Raw genomic sequence first — 8770 nt, 5'->3', positions numbered from 1 at the left:
CCTCATTGTAAGGGAAATGCAGATCAAAACAACAATGAGATACCACCTAACCTCAGTCAGAATGACTAAGATTAAAAAAACAAAAAATGATAAGTGTTTGTGGGAGTGTGGTGAAAGGGTAACTCTCTTACACTGCTGGTGGGAATGTGAAATAGTCCAGCCACTGTGGAGAACAATTTGAACATTCCTCAAAAATCTACAAATAGAACTACCATATAATCAAGCAATCCCACTCCTTGGTATCTACCCGAGGACAGAAGAATACTTGATCGGAAAAGTGCTTGCACATCGATGTTTACTGTGGTACTATTCACAATTGCTAAGTCATAAAAACAACCCAAATGCCCATGAACAGATGAATGGATATAAAAACTGTGGCACATATACTCAATGGAATAGTGTTCAGCCATGAAAACCAACAAAATCCTGGCTTTTGACAGGAAGTGGATGAACATGGAAGATTTACTGCTAAGTGAAGCAAGACACGCTATCAACTACGAAGGAGAGACATTGTATGTCCCCACTTAATATATACCAAGTGTCCACACTCTATGACCGAAACTATTTGACTAAAGGATATAGAAACACAGTATATAGATATAAATACCAGATAATAGTGTGTGTGAAAGAGGAAGGTCTGAGGAAGGACACTTAGAAGAAAAATAGAGAGGCAAAGCATTAATTGCACAAAGAAATGTGGTATTATCTGTTGAAGATATTTTGTAGTTTTGGGACCAGCAGTTAGCGTAATGGCTATGTCGCTGGACTCCCACATAGTCGACCACGGTTCGAGTCCCAGACCCAGTGGCATAAACTCACGCCGGGCACGTGTGCGTGCGTGCCCAAAATCCCGAGAGGAGAATGGAGAAGGATTGCAGCGTGGCCATCCCCCTGGGGGGTGATTACTTGCTTTCTGTCTCTGTCTCTCTGTGTCTGTCTGGCGAGCGCACGTGCCCTATAGCAAAAACCTCTCAAAAAAAAAAAAGATATTTTGTAGTTTTATCACTAGGGAGAAATGTTCACCTGTTTAAATATCCATTTTGTAAGCCAAATAGTAATGTGATTGAATGTATAAAAGAAAATGAAATAAAAAAAAAGATAAGAAAAATGGGAATATTAAATGTTATTTCGTTATATTATAGGTTATTGTCAGCATGATAAAGTTAGAAAACGAAAGATATTATTTGGAAAAAAACTTACATTTAATTTTAATATTTTAAAAATTTTATATTTAAACTCTATATATCAACACAAATTATTTGCTGAATAAGTAAATAAATTAACCTGATCAAGACTTTAATGTATAGTACTGAGCCAGATTTTCACTGTCCTTCAGCCTCCTCCCTATTTATTCAGCATACTCAGTAGTCTACCATTATAATCACTTTCATAACTTCTTAGCTTTCTCTCTGTGATAGTAAACTAATCAGGCAAATCCTTGATCTTGAATAAATTCAGCCATTTGCCTGCTCTAAATTTGCACCTGAGCAGCTGAATATTGCTAGAGGAAATCACAAAATCTTGCTGACAGGTTGCACTTAAATTCATGTTCACAGATCTCAAACAGGTACTAAATGCTGCCTTTTTAAAATCTCTACTTTTCCTTATTAGGCTTGCTTTCCAGAAATAGTTTTTATCTATTTTCTCTCCTCAGTCCTCTCACACCATTTTATTCTGACCTCTATGCTGATTATCTTGCCCCACACTTCAATAAGAAGGATGTTATCAGAGATGGATATTTCTCTTTTTCACCACCAATTCAGCTGATCTCCATCTTTGCACATTTTCTCCTCTTCCCTTCTGTTTTAGTAGATGAAGTGTTCTTCCTATCAAAGGCCAAACCTTCCACTTACATCCGGTATTTAACCACTCCCACTCCTTTCAAAGATTTTATCTTTTTCATCATCCTCTCTCTTCTGTATTATGGATTGTTCCTTTATAGGTTATCCTCAGACATTTACAACATATTCTAGTAACTTACATTTTAAACTATTTTTACCCCACCACACCACTGAAACTGCTTTGATCAAGATCAATGCTTTCCAAGTTAAAAAAAATAATCATCAGATACTTTCTGTTCCTCATTTCATTTCTTAGAAGTAAACTCACCCAAAACTGAAGTCTTGATTTCCATATCCCCTTCAGTCCCCAACCCTGCTCCTCCTAAAATTTTCCCCATGTCAGAAGATAGAAAATTACATACCTAGCTGTCAAAGACAGAACTCCTGTCCTCTTAGGTCTATATTCAAGATATATGTCAAATATCTTCACACCTTTTCCTTTCCACTACTACTTATTAGTTCAATGCCACCATCATCTTTACCTGGGAAAAAAAAAAGAGCCTCTATCTGGTCTAATAGTTTCTATTCATGATTCTCCCTTCTCTACACATCGCTAGAATAATAATTTTTAACATCCAAACTATTCCAATTACTTTTGTGCTTAAAACCTTCTGATGGCTTTCCATTTTATTTATATTAACATCCAAAATCCTAGTCCCTGCCAATCTCCCCTTCACTCACAGTAGGCTCTAGCACACTGGCATCCTTCTGCACCTTGAACAGGCCAAATTCTTTTCTGTCTTAGGAATTTGTACTTAGATCAGAATTCAAACTCTGCTAACTATAGCTAGGAAGACATATATCCTTCTGCCTTTATAATCTCATCTTGTATAACTTTCCCCTTTACTCATTATTTCCCAGTCACACTCCTCTTGTTTTGATTCTTTAGCATCCCAAGATCTTCCTTGCTTTAAGACTTTCACACATGCCTTCCTACTACCCAGCATAGGATCCTTCCCTCAATTCCTTTCTCATCCCGTGTCTTAGTATTAAAGCTATCTCCTTAGTGAGACCTTCTCTGTTAATTATAATTAAAGTAGTTTCTCCCCTGTTATTCTCAAGCAGCCCTCCTCATAGCCCTTTGTAAACATATATTTACTTATGTAGTGGCTACTTTTGTTATTAGACTATAGGTTACATTAGGGTCAGGGACACTATCTATTGTGTTCAATGCTATAATATACCCAGCATTTAATATACAATAGGTGGAAAAAATAGGAACTTAATAAATATCTTTGAAAGGAATGAATGAGTCAATATTCATCATTTCCCTTTTACCTCCTCAGTGTCCTTTGAGATAGGAAAGATGTTATTCCATATCATTGGTACAGAGGTTCAATATTTTGCTCAAAAATGCACAGTAAGTATTAGAACTAAATTCTTATTCCAACTCCAAATTTAAAAGATCTCACTAGGGACCACCGAGTGGCATAACAGTAGTGCAACTGGACTCACATATGGAAGTCTTGTGTCTGTGTCCCAGGGCGTCCCTGTGTACACTGGGAGCACGTGTATGTGCCTGTGATGTGGGTTGGCTGAGGCTGGGGACGGGTCATGGCCTGAATATCCTGTTTAGGAGCTTATCTCCTTCCTTCTCCCTCTCTCTCTTAGAAAAAATAAACCTTCTTTATTTAGTCCCCAGATATCCAACTGTACTATTTATACAAATAAATAGCTTAACTATACTACTACTTACTCTGACAATTGGACTAAATAGATCAGGCAATCATTTACAGTGCCTTACATTTATATTCACTCTACATTCACTGAAACTATTTCAGTAACTATCTAATATGCATTACCTAACATTCTATTTCTTAAGAAGAATCTAAAAGTATAACTAGTACTTTATGTTGCCATATATGTTTTGATCCATTTTATACAGAAATGTAATAGCTATTATTTTTCATGGGCCTATAAATGTGCTAGACACTGCTCTACACATACTGGACATAGTAAAGAAATAGTTTTTTGTTTATTTTTTTTCTCACTGGGTCTTATGTTCTTTGACTCTCACAAATTATTCACTAGGTTTTAACTTTTCCCCAATAACATTTTTATTAAGTTGAAAATAGAATGAGAAATTACATTTATTAAAGGTATCTTCAATAAATCTGTACATGACTAGCTTACACTCATCTCTTCTAATAATAGGGGGACTTCAAAAAGTTTGTGGAAAAATGGAATTAAAGTACAAATTTATTTTGGTGCAAAAATGGTGTGAAATTCCCACAAAGTTTTTTCATAATGCTCATTTTCCATGAATTTGAAAACCCTAGGGACCAGCAGTTGGTGTAATGGCTATGTCACTGGACCATGGTCCAAGTCCCAGACCCAGTGGCTTAAACTCATGCCAGGCACGTGTGTGTGTGTGTCCAAGGTCCCGAGAGGAGAATGGAGGAGAAGGGATTGTGGCATGGCCATCCCCCCTGGGGGTGATTTCTCGCTTTTCTGTCTCTCTGTCTCTGTTTGTCTTTCTGGAGAGCGCACACACCCTATAGCAAAATAAAATAAAATAAAATTCTTAGTATTTTTCTCAAAATCTTTTCACTTCTTACTGTCATCTTTCAATTTCAGTTAAAAAAAAAAGATCCTTTGGAATCAGGGCTAGATTCCATCCCTGGCTATTTCACTTACTAGCTTTGTAATCACAAGCAAGTTAAACTCTCTGATCTTCAGTTTCTTCTTCTGTGAAGTCTTCAAACCTCAATTGTTTTCTTTTTTAAAAATTTTCATTTCTTTTATATATTCAATAACAATATATCACTTAGCTTGTAAAGTAAATTCTCCCAACATGAATACACTTCACACCAGTCCAATTGAGGATACTATACAAATTCCTGACCTACTCACCAACCTTTCAGTAGTTTCCTAATACCCTTAAAATGTAGACCAAAGTTCTCCCCAAGGCTTCCAAATATCCTGTATAGTCTCATGTCTGCCTACTTTTGTGACATCTTCTACCATACTGTTTCCTCTTACCTTTTCGAATCCAGTTACTATTGATCAGAGACCGTTTCAGCCTCTCAAATTAGGGTTATTAGAATTAACAAATAAAAATATATACAGTTAAATTTGGATTTCAAATAAACAACAAAGTTTTTTAGTTATAAGTATGTACTAAATAGTATGAAATATGCTTAGATTTAAAAAAATTCACTATGTGTACCTGGTATTCAAATTTAATTGTGCACCTTGTATGTTATCTGTAACCCTACTTAAATGTGCCATCTCCCTCCTGCATCAGGGCCGTCATACATGTTATTCTCACTTCCTGAGATGCTCTTTTTTCACCCTGTTGCTAGCAGAGTTGTTGCAAGGAATAAATGAGGCAAGATTTATGAAATGTATATAACAACACTTAGTATAAAGAAAATATTCAACAAATGGTATTTATCTTTTACATTATACAAATTTTGGTAACATCAATGTTTTGTCATTCTCAACTCTTAGGTTCTTTATAAAAACTGGTAAACAGCAATATACATATATAACATATAGTCTCAGCTTACTTAGTATTTTTACATATGTGATTTCAATTTGGTCTTTGCAATAATAGTGTAATATAAGCATTCATAGTATTACTTGATTCACTTTGCAAATCAAGAAATGACCACTAGTTCTTTTTTCTCATTAAACTTTGTTTTAATGGCTTTTATGATGCCTTTTTATCATAAGTTAGCCTTCTGAGCTTTGAGACAAACAGTTCTGAGACTGTTCTTCCACCACTGATTAAGACTGGGGTGGCAGGAATTAGGGATATTCATTTAGCCTTCTGAGCTTTCTGGGCAGACTTGGTGACCTTGACAGCTCCAGCAGCCTTCTTGTCCATGGCTTTGATGACACCAATGGCAACTGTCTGTCTCATATCATGAACAGCAAAACGACCCAGTGGAGGATAGTCAGAGAAGCTCTCAACACACATGGGCTTGCCGGGAACCATATCAACAATGGCAGCATCACCAGATTTTAAAAATTTAGGGCCATCTTCCAACTTTTTACCAGAACGGCGATCAATCTTTTCCTTCAGCTCAGCAAACTTGCAAGCAATGTGAGCTGTGTGACAATCCAGTACAGGGGCATAGCCAGCACTGATTTGGCCTGGATGGTTCAGGATAATCACCTGAGCAGTGAAGCCAGCTGCTTCCATTGGTGGGTCATTTTTGCTGTCACCAGCAACATGGCCACATCGAACACCTTTGACAGGCACATTCCTGACATTGAAACCCACGTTGTCCCCAGGAAGAGCTTCACTCAGAGCTTCATGGTGCATTTCAACCAACTTGACTTCAGTTGTCACATTGACTGGTGCAAAGGTGACCACCATACCAGATTTGAGCATGCCAGTCTTCACTCGGCTGACAAGGACAGTGCCAATACCACAAATTTTATACACATCCTGCAGGGGCAGACACAAGGGCTTGTCAGTTGGACAAATTGGTGACAGGATGCAATCCAGAGCTTCGAGCAGTGTAGTTCCACTGGCATTGCCATCTTTACGGGTGACTTTCCATCCCCTGAACCACGGCATATTAGCACTTGGCTCCAACATGTTATCACCATTCCAACAAGAAATAGGCACAAAAGCTACTATGTCAGGATTGTAGCCAATTGTGTAATATTTTCTTAATGTAGGTGCCGACTTCTTTAACAATTTCCTTGCATCTCTTCTGACTGTAGGTTGTCTCAGTAGAATCCATTTTGTTAACACCAACAATTAGTTGTTTCACACCCAGTGTGTAAGCCAGAAGGGCATGCTCACGAGTCTGCCTGTTCTTGGACATACCAGCCTCAAATTCACCAACACCAGCAGCAACAATCAGTACAGCACAGTTGGCCTGAGATGTGCCTGTAATCATGTTTTTGATGAAGTCTCTGTGTCCTGGGGCATCGATGATACTCACATAATACCTGCTGATCTCAAATTTCCACAGGGAGATATCAATGGTGATACCATGCTCACGTTCAGCTTTCAGTTTATCCAAGACCCAGGTGTATTTGAAGGAGCCCTTTCCCATCTCAGCAGCCTCCTTCTCAAATTTTTCAATGGTTCTTTTGTTGATCCCACCACATTTGTATGTCAGATGGTCAGTGGTGGTGGACTTGCCGAATCTATGTGTCCAATGACAACGATGTTGATGTGAGTCTTCTCCTTTCGCAATTTGGCTTTGATTTAGCGGTGGTTTTCACGACACATGTGTTCTGGCAGCAAACCCGTTGTGAAAAAGCGACCACTGAAGTTTTAAGTCACACTAGTTGGTAAATAGTGAAAGCAGTGATAAGCCTAGGCTTTTCCTTCTCAAAAGCTAAAATTTTGTGGCTATATAGCATTGCCTCCCTACCTGTATTCAGTCTGTGACACACCTATACTACTAATATTAACAGTAGTAATAATAACAGTAATCAATAATAACAAACACAATGGCTAATGTTTATTGAGCACTTTCTGTGAGGTAAGAACTTTTCTAAGTGCTTTGCACATAGTTTTAGAAGTTTGTTATTCCCACTTCTCACATAAACTGTTAGCCTCAGTTTCCTTAAGTAGTTGTTCAAGGTCATAAAGTTAGAACAAGGATTTAGTTAGCACTATAGTCTTAACCCTTGTCCTCTCACAGTCAAGATAGAATGCATCTGGGAGTGCTAACATAATACGTGCTGCACCATGATATGTGCATACCGCCAAGCAACAGCCTATCCTTTTTTCTATGAAGATGACACCAATATGGAGGCTACCCCTCCATATCAATATATGAAAAAGGTCATGACGTTTTTTTATAAACTGGTTACATTTTCTGCCTTTATTACCTTGTAAACAATGCTATGAGTTTATAAAAATGATTAGCCTGGCTTGGAAGCAGAGTAAAACAAACTGGTCTAACACTTAGCACCAAAATTACATGATTTTTGTTGGAAATCTTTAAAGCCATCTTCCTCAAAGTGCTTGTCCACTATACTAAGATGTTTTCTGCTATTGTCATATATGTATGCATGCTAAGATGTTTTCTGCTATTGTCATATATGTATACATGTATAATACACACATTATACATACATACATACATAGCCTCACATCTTTCCCAACCACACACTTCACACATCTTGACAAATGCAAAAAATTATGTCTAGCATAATTGCTATTGCATTTTCTAATTGCTACTGGAAATTATAAAATGCCTAAGTTTGAACTGATTCAACCATGAAAGTTGAGATCTAGGAATTTCAGAGATAAGAGTAATGAAGATGTTCTGCTGAGAATTTACCCTGGTAGAGCCCCTGGAGAAAAATACAATGTGAAAGAGTTTGCAGACCCCATCCTCCTGTGTGCCTCTGATTGCTCAGATTGATTTCTAGAAATTAGGAAGAAACAAATAACTCATAAGATGACTAGAAATCAACACAGAGGCACAAGAAATATGAGAAACCAAGAAAATACCTCTCCCCCAAGGAAAAAGAATAACTCCTCTAACTCTTCTTCATCCACAAGCAGTTCGGTGAAAATCATGGAAATGTCTGATAAGGAATTTAGAGCATTCATAATGTCGAAACTAACAGAGATGGAAGAAAAGAGAGATGGAGAACACCAGACAAATAAATCCAATGAGTTCCCGGAAGTGAGGAAGTTCTTGCAAGAGCTGAAAGAGGAAATAAACACACACACACATACACACACACACACACACACACACACACAAAACCAAAACACAACAACAAGAAAGAAAGAAACAAAAACAACAACAAAAAAAATCAAATGTAACTGTTGGAGATGAAGGCTATAATACAGGAAGTCAAAACCTCCTTTGAACATATCAAAAGCAAACTACATCATACAGAAAATCGAATCTCAGATGTAAAAGACTGAATCACTAGACAAATAAAATCCACCATGAAGACTGAGAAAATAGCCAAAAAAATGGGAATAATATACAAGA

General features: G+C 37.3%; 1 protein-coding gene and 1 pseudogene across 1 annotated transcript in view; both read right to left on the bottom strand.

Moving 5' to 3' along the window:
- Nucleotides 1-8770, bottom strand: part of LOC102481074 (ectodysplasin-A-like) — a 456842-nt gene that overhangs the window by 409342 nt on the left and 38730 nt on the right. The gene's annotated exons all lie outside the window — the stretch shown is intronic.
- LOC106736318 (elongation factor 1-alpha 1 pseudogene) overlaps nucleotides 5591-8770 on the bottom strand; it is a 38708-nt pseudogene continuing 35528 nt past the window's right edge.

The sequence above is a fragment of the Tupaia chinensis genome, unplaced genomic scaffold, assembly GCF_000334495.1.
Source record: "Tupaia chinensis unplaced genomic scaffold, TupChi_1.0 Scaffold138500_1, whole genome shotgun sequence".
Taxonomy (NCBI): Eukaryota; Metazoa; Chordata; class Mammalia; order Scandentia; family Tupaiidae; genus Tupaia; species Tupaia belangeri.
Note: the sequence above shows the minus strand (reverse complement) of the source record. Positions and strands in the feature narration are given on the sequence as shown.